General features: G+C 38.8%; 2 non-coding genes across 2 annotated transcripts; both read right to left on the bottom strand.

Moving 5' to 3' along the window:
• Window positions 1-974: 974 nt before the first annotated feature.
• On the bottom strand, window positions 975-1046 carry Trnad-guc (transfer RNA aspartic acid (anticodon GUC)). Its single transcript has one exon. It is a non-coding gene; the product is annotated as a tRNA-Asp (tRNA).
• Window positions 1047-1665: 619 nt separating this feature from the next.
• Window positions 1666-1747, bottom strand: Trnas-gcu (transfer RNA serine (anticodon GCU)). The gene has a single exon. It is a non-coding gene; the product is annotated as a tRNA-Ser (tRNA).
• Window positions 1748-23921: the final 22174 nt, after the last annotated feature.

Raw genomic sequence — 23921 nt, 5'->3', positions numbered from 1 at the left:
CAAATCATCGGAGTACTTTTCATAATGATATTACAAGCTAAATAATAAACTTAATTGCTTGCCTATATTTTTCTGAAAGTTATTTCATCAAACTCTTCAAACGTCTTGACAATGATTAAATGTAACATATTTTTTAAGCCTGTGAAATATTTTTGGTTATCTCTCCATCATTTTAAAACTATTGCCAAATCTTCTAAGGGAAAACGAATGAGGATTATCGGCACAAGTGTGGCACAACGAATCTTGTCGAAGCGCCTACGCGTTTCTTAAGACACCCAGTGTACTCCAACAATTGTACGAGCGAATGCGTAAATCGCGTCTATAACGCGCAAATTGCTATCTGCTCCCTTTTAAGCGCTCGAGCCGTATTTAAACCTCCGACGATGCTTTTTATCGAAAACGCGTGAGTTTGCATTAAGTTCGCCAAGGATATGCGGCAACAATAAATCCACGGAGCGACAGTAAGCAACGCCGGTGGTGTATTGTGTGCGGAACAATCGATCCGCGCGCAACGCCATAACTCCCCCGCCGTGTCTTTTTGGCGCGCCCCGGCGTCTTTTAGAGCCCCCTTTCGCCCGTATCTCACGGAGCTTTCTAGCCTAGAGTTACCGTCGCCGCCGTGGGATAAACACCGATTCGTGCAACCACGCCACGCTGTAAACCGCTGTAAGCCATGGAGACGCGTCCTCGCATTATCGATTGTTGCTGAGTGCCGGCCGCGAGTTACGCGAATTCGGGCTCGGTTTGTTCAAGTCGAGACGCATGCGTGAGGAGAAATCTTTCTTCTGTAATAAAATAAATGTTAACTGCGCACGTTTCCTCACGGGATATCTGTAAATTTTAATTTTAATGACAACGTTTTCGATAAGTACCGACTTTATTGGAAAAAGAGAGCAACCGTCATTCTACGGTTTTGCAACACCTTAAAAGAGGGTTACGCCAAGTGAGAAGAAAAATTACAAAAAATAAGAATTCTCCCCGACGGGGAATCGAACCCCGGTCTCCCGCGTGACAGGCGGGGATACTAACCACTATACTATCGAGGATTTCTTGAGGGAGAATTTCCTAGAAAATGGGTAAATCGACGTACCATAATTTCGTAGAAATTAATTTATTATTGTAGAAATTATATAAAAAATATATAAAATGTTTATAACAAATTTTAAAATTGAAGATCCATCGATCGTCAGAATAACGGATTATATAATTAAAAATATATAAATATATTATAATATATTAAAACGAATTAATATCCAGAATATTCAAGATTATTAAAAGTCGATTATTAATTTTAATAAATTAATTATCCATCTCAATATTCAAAATACAAGAAATGTAAAAAAATTAATGTTTAAACTCTACAGTTTGCTATTGCTTCTATTGTGTTGTAATAATTTTTTATTTTATTGCATTTATGTAACAAATATCTAAATCATATATTACACAATTAAAATATTGCACTTTATTACTATTTCACTTTTAATAAAAATACACGTTTAAAATATATCTATTCTTAGCCATTTGGTTAATATATTTCGAATTTTTAGATAAAAAATCAATTTGTTTAGAAAAAAATATTTAAGAAAAAACATTTAACACGAAAAATTATTTATTCATAATTATGTTAAATGCAAAATTTTGTAATGTCGCAAAAAAAATAAGGACCGACGAGGATGGGATTCGAACCCACGCGTGCAGAGCACATTGGATTAGCAGTCCAACGCCTTAACCACTCGGCCACCTCGTCTTCTCGTGCATTTTTGTTCTAATATACAGACCACAATTCGTCCCAAATCTACCTATCATTTCATTATTTTTTAAGCAATACACTGATAATCAGTTTTTTTTAGAAAATATTCTTTTTAGATTCTCCATAACATATTTTTATTTTATTATAAGTAATAACTCTTATTAGTAGCAAATGTTATTTATTATATGGAAATATATTTATATATATAAAACATTATAAATTTCATTATTCTAAATAATTTACAAAAATTACATTGTCTTCAAGATCTCTTTTATCGTATCAAAAAGTAACGGTGTAAAGATGAACCTGTCGATTACATAAAAAGAAATTCAATATATAAATTCTTTACCGATCTCTCTCGTAATTACTCTAATTGAATTATTAGAACACATTATGTCAAGTTAAGTTGCAAAGTTAAACTCGCTATATGTCGACAACCCTTAATCATACTTAACGTCAACGCATATTTCATCGCCATGAGGATTACAACGTTTATCTAATCTAAAGTCTAATTGGCAAAGAAACAAAAAATGAAGCTTCTACGGCTCTTTCTCAACACGCGTGTCGATAAATTGAAAGGAACGACTGTGTAATGTAATAGCCCTGGTAATAAGTTCTTTAGCCGTGATGACCGTCCTTGGCCACCGAAACTTTTTATTACGAAAGTTTCGGCCAATTTGATAGCCAAGAAAACACGGCCCCGATTATTATATTTATATGCGTGCCGAAATAAAATTACCGCCTCCGCAGCGATAAATTCGCAATTACGGTGAACCCTAAATACAATCTGACTGGCCCTCGCCTTTCTCCTTTAACCACGTAATCTTACAAAAAATTTATGAAGTCAGAATTACTTTTTCATGAGGTACATTGCGTATAATACGCAAGTTATTTCGCTTGTTAGACATCAAGGCTTTCGTTTATATTGTTATATGAACTTATCACTTTGTAATATCTGGAGAATATAAAACTTTTTTCTCTGCCATTCAATGTGTATTTCTGTGCATACAAGCAAAACATTTTATATTGGTATAAATATAAAAAGAATGTCATAAAGAATGTAAAATATCTTGAATTTTTTAATATGTCTGTAGTTTTTAAACAGAGGCGATGATTAAATGAAAAACTAAGATTTTAAAAATATTACTTTATGAATAAAATATGTAGCATTAATATGTAATATAAACATTTTATATTAGTAATATAAAAAGAATGTACAATATTTCGAATTTTTTAATATACCTGTAGTTCTTAAGGGGTTTCCCTAGTGTGACAGGGCTTATAATAGAGTGATTTTTGAGAAATTTTGAAAGGAAAACGACAAAACCAATCGATTTTTAGCTAAAAAAACAAAAATAATGATAATCGCTATAATTTTTAAAATTTTTAATATTTTTTCATGATTCTAGTTCAGACGATAGCCACACTCAAGCAGATTAAGAATCCTTTTGCCTTTTTGTTTCAGATAACTACAACGGCTGCAATCGTGGTCACCGTCTTTTTTCGAGGCGCTCCAGCAGGATGGCTGGCACGGACTTAATAACAGATATTTGATCTTGAAAAAATTTGTATGCACTCTTAAAATATAGTAAAATATGTAGGAAAAGTTGTAAATCGATTGGTTTTGTCGTTTTCCTTTCAAAATTTCTCAAAAATCACTCTATTTTAGGCCCTGTCACACTAGGGAAACCTCTTAAACAGATACGATTAAATGCAAGACAAAGATTTTAAAAATATTATTTTATAAATAAAATATATAGTATTAATGTACAACATACATTAGATATTCAATTGTCGAGAAGTATGGTTCGCGTGTGCAATTATCAGTTGTCGAGTTGTTCGACGAGTAAATTCCGTGAACTCGATAAAGACGTAACCGGATGCACGTGCGTGAGGATGAAAGCAGAAAAGAGACTACCGTTTCCAGGCAATTAATACCGGTATAATCGTCTTGTCTGTGGAACTGACGAGGGTATGCGGTTTAGCGTCGTAATCGTATCAGTGTCAGTGCATTCACCGTCGGATTGAATTGCGATTAGTTCGAGTTCGAGTTGATAAACCAATTATATCGTTCGTCATCGCTGCTCGCGACACGAACGAATTCGCAATAATTTGCGATTCTCAATCGGAAGCGATGCATAAACTCTCAAGTTTGTGCGTGTATACCTTTACATATATACACGTACATATCATCTATCTCGCCTGTGCTTAAAAATAAATATAAATAAATATAAATATCGAAACTTTCAAACGAATTTTAACTTATTATATATGTATGTGCACAGCTTTACACAATACACACTGATAAGATCAAGATATATGGTGATGAATCATCATGCCGAAGGTCGGCTACAAATAGCTTACAAAGAAATAAGATTATTCTTCAGTATTAGATTCGTGTATCTTGTCGGAAATACTTGAAACCAATCTACTGAACTACTCCGATGATTAATACTTGAGATTGCATAATGTGACATGTGAAAGAACTTAGAAAGTTTTTGCAGAGTGAGAAAATAAATATTATAGATTGAAAACGAGGTGGCCCCGATGTTGATGCAGTTATATTTCGACGGTCGTATTTTTAATTATAACATATAATCGTATTTGTAATTATTTTTAATTAAAAATTATCCGCTTTCATAATCGATGGATCTTTATTTTTAATTCGTTGAAGAATTTTATGTATCCTAGTTTCTATAATTTATAATATTCGTATGAAAATGTGCTGGATGAACATTTTATTTTATCTGGTGGGAGATTACTCTACAAATTCCTATGTTTTATTTTAAAACCCTCCAACTTTTAAAAGTTAATTATGCAATATTATGATAAATAATTTTTCCCCCTCCAGATAACATACAACGAATATATTATCTATAATACTTTCACAAATTCAAAAATCCATGCGTGGAACTAAAATATAGTAAAATATCGTAAAGCGGTGCACGTTGTTCATCCTTGTTCACGCTTGCGGAATTCGATTCGATACTCTGAAATTCCGTGGCGATCGCAGGCATTCGTCCGTGGAATTCCGCGGCAGCGACATGGTGTCATCGCGATTAATCGAAGCCGCGAAACGACAGATGGGACAGGCATTACCCGCGGGACACCCGGCCGGATGAGAGCAGGTGCGTTTCTCTAATTCTACGTCGCGGCGTGCACGCGATATCATGAATAATGCAACCGCGCGTTATCGTGCGACGCGCGCGAAGGTGCAAGAGCAGAGAAGTGCCACTTAACGAGGACCGAAGATCAATGCAAACGCATGTAAATAATTACATACGCGTGTCAGAAAATGCGGGCCTACCGTAAAACGAGCCATCTTGGACAGCAATTTTGTGCAGAGCCTTCACAGTAATCGATTAACTTGTTTTCGACAATTTGTCATTTCTTTTTGTCAGTTTTCTTCCATTTAAGATAAAATGTTCTTTTTATAACATGTATAATTCCCAATTTTTAAGACCAATTTTTAAGACTTTAATTAATAAAGATCTACCGTGTAAGATTAACGCTAATAAATACTTTGACTTCGCGAAACGAAATTCGACTGTTCGCGATTAAAAGATAAAATATATTGATAATAAAATTCGTGCTTTTTTAATGAGAGATTGAACTCTGACACGGAATAGTCAAATTAGCCATGTTATGCTCGCCGATCAATTCGAATTAGCAAGCTTCTACACCAAGAGGAATTGCTTAAAATGGCAGCTGCTCCTTTGTCGCAGCAGTCGAACGACTCGTCGCTCGAGTGGGTACTTATTTAATGAATATCTGCACTCGAGAACGTTATGCCCCCGATAAATCTGAGTTTCGATGAGGCGCAGCCGCCTTACATTTTATTTGCTCCTTCGCAGGAGATTAATCGATGTCATTTAAACGGTTTGCGTTCGCACTGACGTGTTAATCGAGTCCTGCTTAATCGATATTTTGCGTTTCGGATTTAATCTCCGTGTAAAAATGGCGAGCCCCTAATACCCTACGAATTAAAAATTGCAAAAGATGATAAATAATTAACGAGATTCGATATTCTCTTCTGCCCACTATTTATAAATTCGTAATTAAAACGTAAAAATCCTCTATTTGAATAAAATTTCTTACGAATGATGAAAGTGCAATAGAAAAAGTGCCCTAAAACAAGGGAAAATATTATGTATCTGTGGTCCAGCATCGAATAGATATAATTCAGCGAAAGTGGTTCGATTTTTAAACTTAAATGTCGGTAAAAATAAAACGTTACCATATGTACGTTATAAAGTACGTTGTTGCTTTGTTGCACAGTAAAATTTCTCTGTAAAGTAGCGAGTATCGAGATGTATTCTCACACATTGTAAAAGCACGATTTATGTAGCAACACGCGCCACATCTCGCGCGCACCCGATCTTCGGCTTTCGGCCCGTCTCGTCGCTTTAACCCGAACGCGATGGTATCGCGATAATTGCTCGGTGCTCGAAAATAAACAGACTCGCGCTAGCTCCTTGTAAGGCACGGGGCTTTTATATTCACGGGGCCGTGGTATATAAATGCGGGCGCGAGCATATACATCCGCGCGATATCTGCGTTCAATCAAACCCCCTCGGCGCGATTGGTCAATCGCCGGGAAACCAACCGGCCCCCGAGACACGTCGGACGTGTCTCGTTTCGAAATTGCGTAATTGAAATCGCGAAGAGATGTCTGATAAATTTTCACGGGCGCTATTCATTCCCTCGTCGAAGAGGCACGTCGCGTCGCGTCGCGGCCCGAAACTCGGACATTGTCCGCACCGTCGATATACGCGCGCACATTCGCAACACGTCCGAGATCTTCGGGGCTCCGTCGCTTATCTTGCGTCATAACAAACACAGATGACTGCGCAGATCGCTATAGTTCACGAGACGGTTCGTATGACACGATAAAGATAAGTGCTGAGCTTTTTAACTGTAATTTGCAACATTCGCATAATAAATTTCATTTCTTTCATACACATTGCATAATAGATTATTTATAATCCTAAAATATCGTCATTTCTATAATAATCGCGAATATAAGAAATTAACAGAATAAAATTTCCAAATTTCAAAGATAAGAAAATTATAAATGTATGTAATAACAGAAATTAATATAATTACGATATTATTATGTTAAAGAAATCGTATTGTTATTGTTCTTAAACTACATTATCAAATAATTTCGCTGCGATAAATTGCAGTCTGCATTTCACACAACTTTGCGATACGTCAGTCGCGCGATTTCAGCCAACGATTTCCCTATGTGCGAACGTCTCGGCTCACGTGTTGTACTTTCCCAATAATAACGTATATAGCCCAACTATTTCACATTGGAAATCGCGGACTGTCCGTGTTATCGAGTCCATTTGTGTCGCCGGCGCGAGAATTATTTCCATGTACGCACGGTGAATGCACGTCCATGGAAATTCGCCCGTTCCCACGGAGGTATAAATTCTATGGTTCGTAAAGAGTGACTGCGATCGGATGACTCAGAATTTATCTCGGAACGTCAGCGTTAGAGCGATCTACGCGCGAGTGCCTCGTCGGGGATTCGGTTTCGTCGCCTCTCTTCGTCGCTTCTTCTTAAGAGAAATTTCTATGCGGATTTAGACAAGGAATACAAAACGCGAAGTCTTCGATTCATGCAAATAATATTCTAGATGACTATAAAAGTTTGACTTATTTTTAAATTAACTTTGTACAAAATTTTACTTTCAAAGAAATCAGATTTAAAGATTGAATACGCGATTACGCGCATGCGACAAGGTATGTAATGTTAAAAATGAAGAGCTTGTAATAAACAATGACCTTAAATTTCGCGAAAAAAAAAATAATTTTTTATACACGCTGATTTTACAATAATATCAAATTGAAGATTAAGTAATGTAAAAAATCGGACACGGTTCGCTTCACAACGCACATATGTCTATATCGACACATAAGATTATGCATAATTTCCAATAATAAAGTTCCCTTCCTTAAGCCAAGTTTTATTTTCAGCCACAGACAATGCATGGCTTTTCCGCAGTTTAGCAATTCCTAGGCGGATCTAATTGAGGATTCGTGTGGGATGTTGCGATGGAGATCGCCTCCTCCTCGGAGTCTGCCTACTCCGTTATCACCACCGTGGGGCGAACAATGCGCGATTACTTCTCTATTCGTATTACCATACGATCGTTAATGTTAATGAACGCCGCTATTACGCTGACGCTAATTGCGCACTATCGTGACCGTGTTTGGGACGGATGCGGGGGTAAATCAACGCGAACGAGACATCAGTGCCTTGCAGCGCGGCTGAAACTCGCGTTTTATTTTCGCTAATTAACAAGCACGCGGTGCTGAAATCGATCTACGACGGTCATTTCTAAAGGTTTAATATCGAGAGTCAAGTATTAGAAGTCTGTATCCCTCCGGTGAAAGATATATTTTCGCAATCGTCAAACTATCTATAAATCTAATATCTAATACCTAAGTCATCTCAGATCGCAATTATCGTTCGCGATAGGCCGCTATTTATCGTACCATAAATTACACGTTAGTGATGACAAAAATCACACACTGCAACTAATAGCGGTGAAAGTAGAGCGTCTAACGATGCATCCTATCGATTTTAAGATACGAAGTTGAAATTCGTCTCAAATATCTCTGCGTGACGATCCTCTGAAAATCGAAAATTAAAAAAAATTCTAACGCCTAGGCACCTGCGCTTGCGACAAGCACGAAAGATGGGCGTGTGTGTGTGTGTGTATCCCGATAAGGATACTTTCACTTCTAGGTCGAGGCGACAAGGAGCACGTAGGCACCAGCGAATCGGCGAATGCACTATCGAGGACATCGAAGTTTCGCACGTCGCAAGATCGCTGGCGCCAACGCTGATCAGTGTCTCCGCTGAATAAGGTCAACCGTGGTATTATGCCTTGATTAATGCCCCGGCCAATACCGAGGAATGCGAAACTAGATCGGCCCGGACAATATCGATGTATCCGTTATGACGAGTATAGTTTAACCGCCTCGAGATACGAATTAAGTTGATCGAGATACAAGAAACATGCTTTTAAAGAAACAAATCGTGAGAAAATCTTTAGAAGTTTGACTTTTTGACAGAAAGAATTAATAGAAATTAAGAAATAGATTCAGAGTTTCTCAAGAGTGTACTTGTCGTTATATTATAGTTAGAAAAAAATATCCAAATTTATGAATTGCCATTCTTTTTCCATTCTGATACAAAGGGGATCGCTATAAAAGGAACCTGTAATAAAATTCCTTCGAAAAGTGATATCAATTGTAATTTATGTGTATATATCTACAATGTTACGTTTACGATTCGTTGTCAGTTACAAAATACGTCCGCGTAACGCCGTAAATTACACAGTTTGTACATGTTAGTAGCGCCACATAAATTACATCGTTAACCGTGTACACGAAAGAGGAGACTTGAATGCACAACGAAGTGATTAAAAGAGAGAGAGAGACGGAGAGAGGAGATTGAGTACTCGAAGAGTACGAGAATGGTGAAACTCGCGTGACAAAGTAAGCGCCACAACCGTGGACCTTGGTTTTCGCGACGGCGCCTAAAAGCAGATTAAGTCTCCCGAGAGTGCACTTACATAAGTTCCCACTTGCATGCGGGGCGAACGAGAGTCGCGCGAGCGCGCAGCGGGACATTTTTGCGAAACGGTGACGAAAGTAACGGAATTTCGGGGCGCGTATACGCGTGTTCGTAAATTAAAATTCGCGACTGGCGCGGCTTAATCTTGATCGATCGAGGCACGCCGAGCTCTCGAAGGTGCCCGCACCAAGGGGTTAAATACGAAATATCAAGTCCATAAATAAATAAATAAAAAAAGCGGGAGGGATCCGCGTGTAAGAGAGAGCCCCTGCGTCACTCTCCCTGCGTCACTCTCTCCTCTTCTTTCTCGTTCCCGTCTCTCATTTTTTACCGTGCGATACCTTTTCGTGATCGCGTATGTATGCCGCGCTAAAAATACGCGAGGTGAGATGGGATGAGCTTCGATATGACCGCTTTAACCCTTAATATGCGGCGTCAACTCGCTCGGAACGTGTTACACATGCGAATGGGTTGCGAGAGTGGAAACTTGGCAAATATAAAAAGTTAAATTGAAGTACGCAAAAAGCACGTTGTGGATAAAAGCGGACGTAATGCCGCGTCGTAAATTAAATGAATAAATACGGAGCGCGAGTAAGCCGGGTTCTCGACTTATAAGCTCTAAGGAATGAACATCGTCTAAAGCAAGTCTTGTGAATTATGAACTTGATTCGCTTCCGCTTTGTATTGCAGCTGTACAAGATTAAGAATAAATGAGATAAACAACGATCTTCCTCGAAATTATAATTCTAAAAGAGGAAACGTCTTTCCCCAGATTTGTCAAGAAATTTCTTATTGAAGATTCAAGATATTATTATCCAAACATTTTTTATATATATCATAGTTCTCAAAATTGTATATCTGGCAGCTGTAATTATTTGTGATATTTTATAATGGTAATAACATACGCGAAAATGCGTATCCAGAGAACTAAAAATAAAATTTTATTGTTCGAAAATGTCGAATTGCGATAAACTCGCCGCAGAATTTAATAGCATACCGATTTATTTCGTATAACAACGCATAACCATGCGTCTATCGATTATCTACACGAGTAAACTCGGATTCCGAATATCGATTTTTTCGCGCAGTTACCGCGATAGCTACGTGCTATTCCGATACGCTTCCGTTATCCCCGTGCATATATGCAAATGACGCGAAACGGCGGTGCGTTTATATCATCACGGTATTTTAACTTTTTAACGCTCGAACGTTAACATTCCGACTCGTATCGGTGGGTCATCCGATAGGCCGTAAAATCGCGGACGCTAGTGTAAACGCGTAGATCCGTTAACGCGTTTTACGCACGGAAAAAAGAAGATTAGCTACTGTAGCAAATTTAGTGACACTTAACTTTTTTTTGCAGCGAGAGCTATAATTTAGCAATGGTAGCGAAACCTTTTGCTCTCGCTGCAAAAAAATGTTAGCTGTCCCTATTTTACGACTAAATTTGCTATAGTAGCTAATCTTTTTTTTTCCGTGCGTCAATATCGTTGGCGTAATTATTGCCACACCCTAACGATATCGAGAGAGCACCGTTTAACAAAAAATATGCGAACGTTTGTTTGCGATCTTATCGGAGTACATGTTCGAATTCTCGCTAATTGCGGCAATCTTCTCGCAAAATTCAGGCGACAAGCTCCGGCGAGATGCACCGTTGAAAAAGTCACGCGTTAATAGCGTACATAACGCGTATTATTGCGGTCGTAAAATCGCACGAGAAATTGTGGTTACCAAATACGCCCGTTTTCGAAAATCTTCCACCTCGTCTTCCACGTTCAAGCGATTTTGTCAACAACAAGACGTTCAGCCAGCAAATCCCTGAACAGAATTCGCGATCTTAATTCTAATAAAAGTTACATAAATTACACAATAAAAAGGATTCGTCGGCAAAGAAAACGGAGCGTAATTTCTCCCTCGGAATAATCTCGAGTCGTTATTTATCTTATTTACTTTTGGCGCTTCTTACGCAACTGACTAACGCGAAATGCAACCCAACGCAATACGTGCGGCAAAAGAGGTTCCCCAGCTCTGTTGCAACTGGTTCTCGAATTTTTATAGATCTCGTAGAGAAGCGGGAAGAAAATTGTGCCGTTGCCGCTCAGGCTTGACAAATGCCGATCAGCGAGAAATCGTCCGATAACACACCCGCGTGCTCGTGCCGCTCTTATCATCGGCGTGAGTGCGCTGAACCCCGCGACGCACATGAATAACGATCGTATGTAACGACTTGTATGAAAAATGCGCGGCGGGACAAGAAATCCAATCTTCTTATCGCGCGATCGCAGAAATTCTCGTTTAAGCACAACGTGCAAGCCGCGGCGAGAGACGCGGGGCTTGATTAAGTTCTGCAGAAAATTGATTACAGATCACCGACGCGTAAATTCGCGTCGCGCGTATCTCCTCGCGGAGATATATTTAATGTATTTATTAAACATCGCACGCGTGATAAACTGCAGTTCGGAGACGCGCTAGGGGATTTCCAACGAGACTCTGCCGGATAAATTAATTTCGCCCAATTTGATATCACAGAATTTTATTTTGTCTAAGCACCTCTAATGAGAATAATAATAATATTATAATATTTTATCTCGATACTTCTAATAATAATAACGGTACTTTGTTCAAATACTCGTACCTCTAGCAATATTTTTTTAGAAAGAACTCTTTACTCCGTTCCGCCAATCTTGTATGGAATAAAGTCTTGTTTCAAAATAATATACATTTATTGCTATTTTCTTAATTACCAATTGCCAACATATAAACTTGTGAAATATTTAATATACTTATTAAACATCGAACATGTGATAATCTTCAATACGTCCAAAGAAATTTAAGACATGTTAAATTTCCTAACGAGACTTTGCCAGATATGATTTAACTTCCACTTTGTCCAATTTGATATCACTTCTATTTTGTCTATAAATACCTTTATTGACAATAATATTCCCTCAAAATAACTCTTTTGTTTTTCAAATTTTACGCAAAATATTCTTCGTTATTACGCATTGATAAATGTGTTGCTCTTTTCTTATTGCAACATAATTAAATTGCACAATTCGCTTATAGACCGCAAATATATTAATTCAGCGTCAAATATAAAGATACAAAAATAGAATATAGATTACATACGATAAACGACGCCACCGCTGCTTTCTCGTTCTCTCCCGGTCGCTGTCGGCCGCTCTCCCGCTCCAGACAGTCATCCGCGTGCACCCGCGACTGATTGCGATCGCACACACACACACACACACTGACAATGAGTGATCCGTCACGACGATCTCGGCCCGTTTATTTCGTACGGCACTCCCGCGCGCCGCGTAATCTCGACTCGAAGCAAACGACGCGAGACGCACGTCCGGGAACGGCGGGAATCCGTCTCATCCCGCCCGGAATTACGGAATGGAAATCGTCGCGCTCGCGCTCGCAACTTCACTCCACTTCACTTCACGCCTGTGGAAAATTCGAATATTCGAAACGTAACGTTTCTAAAATGGCGGACGCGAGACGCCGAGACGCCCTAATCGAGCGTCGCGAACGGAGCTCGACTGTTTCCACGTGTCCGTTCCTCAAATCCTTGAACGACCATCCCGACGCTCGATCGCATTCATGTTTGTCGCGCGAACGAATAACGCGAGATGCGGGGGACACGCGATGGACACTTCGTCCCGCGGATTCTCTGGAGCACCGGGTCGAAAATCGCGCTCGCGAACAACGTCACCCGGTCCGGCTAACTCACCCAAATGTGGATCGTCCGTCGCTCGATTCGGCACTCCCGACTCCCGATTCACAAAATTCGTCGCTAAAGCGCAAACGGCGCGGAAAAGTACGCAGCTACCGCGAGACGACGCGAGACGATACGAGTGGCGCGAAGCGACTGAAGTTGCCCGCGACGCTTATCACGTGACCCTCCCCCGCGCCGGTCACGTGACCGCGCGCGCGCGAAGTTCAACTGCGAATTTGAAAATAACCGATAGGATTGGATGTAGATTCAAATTACACACAATTTCGCCAAGAAAATTAACAGAGTCATATAATTAGCTTTAAATAGTACGTTTCAGTTTCTGCGCTGTATAACCCGAAGGGTTGAAAGCGCCTTTTGCTTCGAATCCAAAAGAAGTTCTAAGTTAATCAAAATAACCGATGAATGAATGACGAGGTAGGCATGATCTTCTTTTATAATCGCGGTTGCGAGTCGCGGTCAGTTGATATTTATCGAAGCTTTAACAACGGGAAACGACGTATACGTAAACGCGATTACGAAAAAGAAAACGAGGCAGTGTTTCTTTCGAATTCCATCTCTGCGTTTCGAAACGCCCGAGGCACGCACGTTTCGGAACAATCAACGACGGTACACCGCATATTCACCGAGCAATCAAGTCGGATGGTGTAAAATTGTAAGTACTACGACGCGATGCGACAGCGAGTCCACTTCGCGGTAACGCGAGACGATCGTATTTCCCGTCACTTTTCCCGCAGATTGCGACGAATGTGAGTGAACGTGAAGCCACGCGGCGGTTTGTGTAGAAGGAGCTAAACCGCGAGTCTCCGCGAAGCGAAATGATTCCGAGTCAACCGCGGGCTAATATCGCGCGACGAGAGGTAACCGTTGACTGACAAGACTATTGGGCTGCGTATATCGTTCGGAGTTCTCTTACTCCACACACGTCCCACTCCACCCCTACTACTACGTCTAGCTTCGTCGCGACGCGCGCTTCGGTTTTCCAGGAACGCCGCGTAAACACTCGGCACGACGCGACGCCACGGCCCGACGCTCCCCGAGTGTTTTGTTGTGTTTTTTTTTTTACCTCGAGCGATTCTTCGACACTTTCCTTCTTGCTAGAAGCTCGAATTATCTATGTATCGCGCATCGAAAGATCGATGCGTATTAACAATCTATTAGGATTATAATATATTGTATTTGTTATGTGTACGCAATGTGTGAGATATATCGCTCCGAAACTTTCTTCATTAATTTATATACGTAAAATATGTAATTTAATAAAAAAAAAAAGGTTTCGAAACCGCGATCACATAGCGCTATTTCATAGATTCCTCGATTTGATTATTTGATAAATGCAATGCGTTGTTCTCGATTGCCGATTTTTCTGAACTTACCTATGCATTTTGTGTATATTTTGCATATAATAACGTATAACATATGTATCTATAACGGATCAAGCATGCTAAGCGCATCGACTCCGACTGCAATTTACTCGAATACTCGCGAGAATGAAACTAATAACGCGATATTCGATGCAATCGATTGAAAAATTGCATTATTTCTGAAAAAATGAACTTCGTGTCGCGACGGACAAACGGTACTGCTTTCGACACTTGTCGACTTGCGAGACTCTTACTGACGAGTCTGCTTTTTTCTTTCTCTCTCTCTCTTTTCCTCACAACCTGTTTCACTCGTTATATTTGTGTGCTACTCGCCTTTCTATTATCCTCCATAATGTAGGAATAGAAAAGAGCACTCTTATCGGAAATATCATTTTTCAGAATTGGCAATTTGTGAGAATTTGCCTGTGAATATATTCTGTCTAAATATTGATTATATCCTTCGATGTATCAATCGTAATTCAAACAAATTATGATATTTCGTAAAAATAACTTTTGTCCAATTTATTTTGAAATATCTGACTTAAAAATTCCTGTATGTTATTATTCTAATAAATCGTGGAGTTTTACGATCGATTACAATAATCCAGTACGAATAAAAGTCTGAGAATTAAATTGTATTTGTTCATCAAATTTTCAGAAACGTTTCTCGAAGTAAAACATAATGCGAGACAAAATATTTTACAAAGGGGACTTCATGATCTTACGAAAGCGGTATCGAATAACTATTAAAAGTGATCAATTTATAGCGGCAGATTTACGCAGTTTTTATACCACCTAAATATATTTCACATTGCAATAACCATCGTCAGCTAATAAAACTTCTCTTTCCTTCTACGAGTTAACAACGACTGCGCTTTAACGTTGCCATTAAAAAAGTTAATATTTAAAATTATCGGGAAATTAAAATAAAAGTTTATAATACTCTCCGATGTGATCTAATAACGATGCTCCATTAATATCCGAAACTTCATAATTTCATAAGATCTTTCGATTCTAAATTGAATCAGTTGCAGCGCGATTCAACTTGATATTGGAATATAAAGACTAAATTCTAAAGAAATAAATATCACGTATTATTTTGTTTTTAATATTTTTATGATTTATGTTTTACGCGTTATGTATTTCTCATTGCACGCCAAAATAATTCGAAAAGTAAATGCCGTCCGATTAAAATGATCATTTAATTAATTACCATAATTTCTCTAAGTTCTAAAATCGCGTCAAGTTTCTTATATAAGAGAAAATAATTTCCGAATAAAGTAATTAACGCGGTATATTCATTTGTCCGTTAAATCGAAAACCTATCAATCCAATTTCATATGCACCGTCTTACTTGCAATTTTCTTAAAAATTTGACCGGCACATTACAACTTTCCACGGAAATTCACGTCACCGACGATAAGAGAATTCAATCAGCGTTCTCGCTGTGCTCTTACGCGCTACTTTAATCTAATTAATTGCGATAAGACGACCGCAAGAACGTTGGCGAACCGGTGGAGCCGAGCACTCTCACACGACAGTTATAATATCCTTCCTTTTTCCTCCTCCTCGCTCAGCATCCTGCGGATCTACTTTGTTCTTGGCTCGCTAGTATGTCCCGTCGTCATCGTCGTCTAAATGTGGCAACTAAAGAAACAGGTTTGCTCTCCGTAAAACCGGGAGCCACTATCGGTCGATGGAACGCACCGATAAGCTGTCACCGTGCGAATGAATTTAAAATCGTCGCGACGTTCGACCCGATTATTCGTTAATAGAGCGAATATACATACGTCGCGCGCAATAAACCCGGCCGCACGTTGCGTCGGTATTTTACGGCGTGTCTCTTGCGCAATATCGCGGGGACAGGTTGCGGCGATTGAGGCTATACACCGGGAAAAGTTGGGACACTTGAAAGAGCGGTAAGTAATAGTCCAACGGTACTCGTCGCGACCTAACAAACGATCGCGATGTTTCCGAAATCAAAATAGAGTTAGATCCTATTAGACACTCTTTATTAACCCTTTAATGGACGCGTAGGATGTATTTTATACCCCACAGCTTGTAAAACACGGGTGCTCTGAACTCATTTCAATACAACTGATTATTATCGAAAAAACATTAAAATTAAAGTTTTAACTTGTTAATATACTTTAAGATTGAGATATATATGTGCAACAATAAATAATATTAAACAGAAAGCAGAAAATATTAATTAATTTAATGATTTATAGCATAAATTATAAGCTATATAATTAATAATATTTATAGCATAAATAATGTGTATAATTTACACCCCATAAGCTCTTATACATTTCAAATTTTCATACGGAGGGTCAAGAGAAGAAATCAACGCTGTCAAATCTGTCAATAAAACTGCACCCGAGATATCTCTAGCTGTCTAGCATATCTGTATGTAACGAGGCAACTGCTGATTTACCGCGGATCGTTTTCATTTTGCATCGCATACGTGGCAATTATGAAAACGAGCGTAACTTGCAATTACGAGACAAGGCATCGCCGAATTATGTAATAACGTGGTGGAAACCGTTTTCGGTGTTGCGGCCGGCGCGAGAATAACCGATGCAGTTACCAAGTGTACGAGAGGTTACATTATTACCCCTTGACCCATCCGTGATCTTTCGGCCTCATCGAGCTCGGCTGTTGGCCGATCCGGATCGTGTTCATTATAATAACTCTTGAATAATCTGTCGCAAAATTACCCACTGCGATTGTGCATAATATAAGCAATATTAAATATATATTTAAAATATTAGAAATTTCAGAAAGTAATACTTCTGACAAATAGGAATGTATTTTACTCATTTTACTATATAAATCGCCAGAAAACCCGCAATATTAAAAATAACGTTGAAGGAGCGTATAGAACGCTTTTAAGTAGGGGAGACCGGGGCTAAACCGCCAGTTTTTTTTCGGTGCCGATTTTTAACAACAAAATAAATAATTTTAGTTAAATGTGGTATACCACTGTAAAGAGTGAACCTTTAGTTACAAAATTTATATAGGAAATTTTTATCTATGTTGCTTTGTTTAACCGGTATAGAGCAAAAACGACAACGGTGGAAAAATTGAAATCTCAAAAATGCCGGGGTTGAACCGCCACCCCCCCGGGATAAATCAGTTTCAGGTTTGATCGCCCATGAAATATTAGATATCTACACTGGATTCGTGTTCAGCATGCATTACTCTTTATAATCAGCATGCATTTATAATCACGTACCTCGAGATTTGGAGAGCAAATATTATTGCAGATATTACAAAATTTCCACGCGCAGAAAATTTCACTTTTCACCACGAAAACACGTTTGCCTCCGTAAAAATCATAACACGGCAGGTAACCTGCCGAAACTCCGTTGGTCACATGGGTACCATAAGCAGCGTTTACAATGTTAATAGCGAGTTCGCACAATATACAGGTTCCGAGATATTTGATTTGGCGGTTCAACCCCGTTGGCGGTTTAGCCCCGGTCTCCCATATAAGTAAAATTTTAAGTAAGTTTTAAGTAAAATTCTGTTCTGTAGGTACGCGATACCTTATATTTCGCTTCTCGTTAAAATTTATATCGGTATATAGATTAATAAGACGTACGACCTTAAATTCATTATGCGACATTGTAACAGCGCCAGAAACTCCGCGGAACACGGAGACGATATTTCCTCGACGAAGACCGCAAGCCGATATTTCTCCCTTATTGTACTTCGTAATTATCGTCCTTTGTACGCAAGTCCGTTAGCTTAAAGTCGCGCGGAAGCGTTTTCTCTTCTTTATTTCTCGCGTGCTTGCGGCAGGCGCGGCGGCGCGCGGCGATGCGGCAGGCGATATATTTTACGCGCCTCGGACATTAATCAGAGCCGCGACCGCATTTTTGCGCGGTTGGGTCCCCGCGATTTTCAGAAGGAAACTCCTCCCTCCTCCTCCCGACGTGTCTTATGTGTGAGCGTGTAGAAGAAATCCCAAAGGAACTTCGGGGCGAACATATCACGCGAGAGCGCCGGCATTAATCAACGCGGTTCAACATTGTCTCGTTTTTTTACAGAGCAGAGGTGCTCTCGAGCCGAGCGAAGGTTTTGCGTGTCCATTGGCGTGTCCATAAAGGGAAAGGAGAGGAAACGGTGGCACGTTACAATCCTTTGCGAAATTTAACGGGGGGGAGGGGGTTATATCTTCTACACGAAGATAAATTAATGATACTGCGCGAGTTGGAGTTTTTCTTATCCGATAACAAACGAAGGAAATATGTCACGTTCTCGTGCGAAAGTTGAGTTATAAGATAAATTACCAACATAATCGTCCCGTAAGAATAAATTATTATTTTTATCGGGTCGGCTATTTATGGACTATCAATTCAACGACCTGATCATTTTCAGAGATCAAGTTGCGATAAAGTATTCTACAAAGCGAGAGAAATGCGAAAAACTTGGAAAAGTGTAAATTGTTTGAGCTGTGTGAAAAATTGGATGGTTAACAGTATTATTGGGTGTCTCGCGGTTCGTCTACTAACCGCCAAATTCGGTTATCATTGCGTATGGGGAACACGATGAATACGATATCATCAATGGTAGAGAGAAGGTTGATTTCGACAGAGAGTGAAACCTCGATATCGGTTCAGTGGCTCGAGAGACGGCGCCGTTCGTCACGGCATCCTTTATTTACGGTATATTCTCGAATTGCAATAAAACGCGTCTTTTGTAGTGCGTCCAGCTCGCCACAGCGGCGACAAAGAGAAAAAGGGTCGCGTATCAGTCTGCGTCTCACGGCGGGAGACGACGACACGATGAGCTTCCTTCGAAGAGATGCAGTCTCACCGCTTTTTTCCTGTTACCGCTGCAAGACGCATTCCCGCTTTGTCTGCCCGAATGGAAATTAGATCCGCTTCTCCTCGTTCCTCCTCGTTCGTATACCTTCCATCCGGCGTGCGCGCGCGAAGCGTATCCCGGGATTGAAAGAGTCGAGAAGGACTTTTATCTCCGACGTAAGCAGATTCCGTTTGAAATCTTCATTTCAGTCGGAATTATGCTCCGCGGTAGTCCCGCACGTTCGTCAGACGGCGCTCCCGGAATTATTTCGAATCGCCTTTCGTTTCGATTCCCGGATAAACGCGGCCGAATGAGGACAAACTTGGGTTTAGCAATTTAGAACTTTTACCGCGAACGAGACTCGAATTGCTAAATAGCGCATGCAAGAATACGCTTACAAAGAAAATAGCTCAAGTAAACAGCTAAAATAAACAATTAAGTATTCTAAAGATTAAATAAAGACGAAAGTCAATTTTTTTATTCGAACGATATTTATAATTTCGCAAGTTTCCCTGCATTTTTCCGCCTTTGTCTTTGCGTCTTTTCGCAGTATTTGGATGTGATTTTTCTTTACTATAGAAATGATCAAGTCGTCAAATCGATAATCCATTTGATGCAATAAAAATTATATCTTGTTCATACAAAAATGTTGCGATCATAATAATTTTCAAATTATGAGCAAACAGAATTGGGCAATGATATTGCATAGAGTTTGTGGCATTCACTGCTCGTAAATTACGAGTTATTTGTACTTATACGTATATTAATTTATTATTTTATAAAATACTTATCAAACTTTACAGTATCTTATTTCGTTTTGAACAATATAAAATTAATATATCAACAAATACGATAGGCTATTAAAAAAAGCAAAAATGGACAGGCTATTAAAGATCGGAATAAGATTGATCTGTTGTAACAATAAATACAATTAATGATTCTTACCGCATTAGTTATTACATAAACAAATTAGTTTATACCACGTATGATTTTGTATCTTTTCCGTTTCTTTTATTTATGCTTGCGAAATATGTACCTTGAAAAAATGCCTAAATATTGCTTTCTTGCACTTTATGCTGTGCAATTTATAGGTACTTTATACATTTGCAATTTATACTGTTTAATCCTGAATAAATATAGAAAGGCCAAATCTTATTAAAAAAATAATTAGACAGAAAATAAAAATACATATAAATAGTTAAACAAGTTTTCCCTACTCTATGATAACATTATATTATTTTATTCCGTATAAATACAATTGATAAAGATCTCCGATGTCTATCATCTATATGAAATGTAAACACCATGAAGGAAATAAAATTAAATAAAACCTTTATATTCGGCCTTTGGTTATAATTGATTATAAAAAATAACATTTCATTTGGTTCTTTCTTTTTTGCCTTATACTTCTTTATATTTATTTAACCATTAAATTCGAAAATTAATCCATTATACAATTGATATTAAAATTGATATATCATATTATATATTTCATGGTATTCTCTTAATTATTCTAATTAACCTGAAAGTCTTCTTCGCAATAATCCATATACTCGTTACTCTGTTGCATAATCATCGCAATAAATGACCACATGATCAATGATGCGTCGAGAGAATAATAAATTCTGTTCTATTACACGCATAATTGATCGCCGTACGCGATTCAGGATTAAACATTTGTGTAAAGTTTTCCTAGCCCATCCATTTCAAAAAGGTAATGGATCTGTGAGAGAGAGAGAGAGAGAGAGAGAGAGAGAGAGAGAGAGAGAGAGAGAGAGAGAGAGAGAGAGATGTTATATACCTATATATAACTCTCCCTATATAATATTCACAGATCCATTACCTCACATTGAAATCAAACAAAAGAGAATTCACCACTCACCGATACGATGCGCAGCAGCGGAGTTAATAACTACGATGTAACTACGTTGGATCTGTAACACACGAATATAAAAATTAAATTGTAGTAGTGTTCAAGATAACTGATATTTCAACATTTCTTTTCCCATAAAGATATTGAGATATCGGGTTATGCATAATTGCCTTGTATATCCAACAGTTGTATATACTGTCATTTTGTACACTGAGAAAAAAAATATTTAGATCCAAAAAAATATTTATTTAGATTGTGGCAAAGAGATTATTTACTTAATATAATACACATATTTATTTAGAATTAAATATTTTTATTTAAATTAAGTAAAAATATCTAATTCTAAATAAATATGTGTTTTATATTAAGTAAATAATCTCTTGGCCACAATCTAAGTAAATAATTTTTTTGATTAAAAATTTTTTTTTCAGTGTATGAAATGTGTAATCCTGCAGGATTACATATTTCGCACATAGTGACTCTGATTGGATAGAAGCATAATTCAAATTGGGCTCAACATCCTATAATAATCAGTGGGTTCAGTTGTGGAATGAATCGTCTGACAATGAGATTGTACTCTCGACATCAAGATTATTCTCTCCACACTCTCGCATCCATGTAAGCCCAGCCCAGTTTTCTCCGCACGAGAGTCAATTTCTCGCGCGAGGGGGGGGGGACGCAGCTTTCGGAATATTAACAAAAAGTTTCATTTAAATTTCATAATTGAAAGTCTTTCTCTTCAAATATTATTTAAATTATCCGAATCCAAAACGATCCAATTAAAGGGACATGGACAATTAACTTCGCAAGTAAGAAACAATATACATATCAATAAGTTACCTCATGGTTGCTCCGCTGTCGCCAGATGTCCCCTAGGCCTCCTCCTCCTCTCACGTTTCTTCGTTGCACACACATATACACCGAACACACACTCGCGAAAACACGATTAATTACGATCGCGCGCGCATTAATTACCGGATAACTTGCGCGATACTTTATGGTAGCCTCGGCATTATGCTGGCCAGACACATTTTCCGTAAGACGTGTAACAGTAAGGTTTCTACACGGAGATAATTTTTTGTTAAATTTTACCCTTAAATTCACTATAAACTTGGGACAACTTGGGAACCAAGGAATTTTTAAAATATACAAAAGACATTTTACAAACAACAAAAATTACCAAGCAGATTGGTAAATTTTGAAAAATTATTGAAATTTCCTAGATATATGTTAGTAAAATTAATCAAACATATTTTATATTTTAATGTAATAGATATTAATATTTTTTATTATGATGGATATTAATCAGAATAGCTCGCATAAAATTCTTGGTGGTACATGTTGTCCCACAACTACCATGATTTCAGGGTAAATTTTAAGAGAAAATTCTCTCCGTATCAATCGCGTTGCTCGATTTGGCCGTCTGCAACCGTAGAAGTAAGAATCGAGCAACACGATTGGTCGAAAGTCGAAACCTTACTGTTACGGTCTACGAAAAGTGTGTGTGCCCTGCTTTAACCGTATACGTCGTATACGACGCACAGTCTCGCGAAACAAACGAAATGTTAGTGACAAACGATCAATTCAATTATAGCTTTCCATTACTAGAATCAGCTGTTACTGCGTAACAAAAAAGATTTGCTTCGGTAAATCGCTGCCGCATCGACACGCTAACGATACACGCAAATTACGAATCGTTTATCGTGAAAGTATAGCTTGTCGCGCGAGTCGATAAACGCTAAGGGAATGATCTCGATGAACGGTAACGCGCTAATACGCGGAACGGATTTATACATAGCTGCCTGCCGGCTCGAGTTTCGGCGCGCGAATGATAGGACAATGGCGGGGCGCGCGGCGTAGGTACATGAGCGGCGCGGGCGCGGGGTGCTCCAAAACAAAACAAACACTCAGGTGACTCAGGCAAGTGAGGCAAGGCCAAGTGTCTACCGGCTTGTTCTTATACCGGGAAACGTTTCGTACCTTATGATATGTGTTCACGAATATTCTCTATCTAAATATACCTTTTCTTTTCAGTATTAACTTCGATAATCGAACTGTTGCACAATTTCACGTACGTTTCGCGCTGTACTTTATAGACTCACGTATACTCGGCGATTCGCGTATTATTTTACGTTCTCAAACCGAAATTGTTTCGCGAGTTACATATACTATCGCGAAAAATTCGAAGCGCGAGATGCGTGATACAATCAAATCAAAGAAATTATCGTCGTTAGCGAATACACATTGTTAGCAATGAAATAATAATTTAATTCATTCTTTTTGCGTCACGTGCGGAGCGAAATTGCGCGAAAAAAGAATCGAAGGGAATGTTCTATGATATCTCGTAATTAATTCATTCTTCGAATATATACGTTCTTCGTACTACGATAATTCTCATCAATTGATGTATAATATGAACGACGTAAACATTCACGGATTTATTTTGAAAAAGCGTTAAAGTATCTCGTAGCGCCGAGTCGATAGCGCACGCCGGCGGCCGGCCGGTCTATGTTTGTTGTATGTACACGCGTACGTCACGCGGTATATTTTAACCGTTGCCGTTACGTTATGCAAGGACACCGCGCCATCACTCTTGCGACGACACTCGAGCGAGAAGGTGGTTGCGCGAAGCGGTCGCTACACATATTGTCGATCCCTCGAAACATTGTCCCTCGATTCTTCATTACAAGCACGATTATCTCTTAGCGTTTATCATCTCGAGTGATCGGATAACTATAATTAACACTTCGCGAGCGTCTGTGTCGAGCCGACCGTGCTATTTGCAC

The sequence above is a fragment of the Temnothorax nylanderi genome, unplaced genomic scaffold (assembly GCF_030848795.1).
Source record: "Temnothorax nylanderi isolate EJ_2023f unplaced genomic scaffold, tnyl_v1.0 TNYL_tig0012_pilon, whole genome shotgun sequence".
Lineage (NCBI taxonomy): Eukaryota > Metazoa > Arthropoda > Insecta > Hymenoptera > Formicidae > Temnothorax > Temnothorax nylanderi.
Note: the sequence above shows the minus strand (reverse complement) of the source record. Positions and strands in the feature narration are given on the sequence as shown.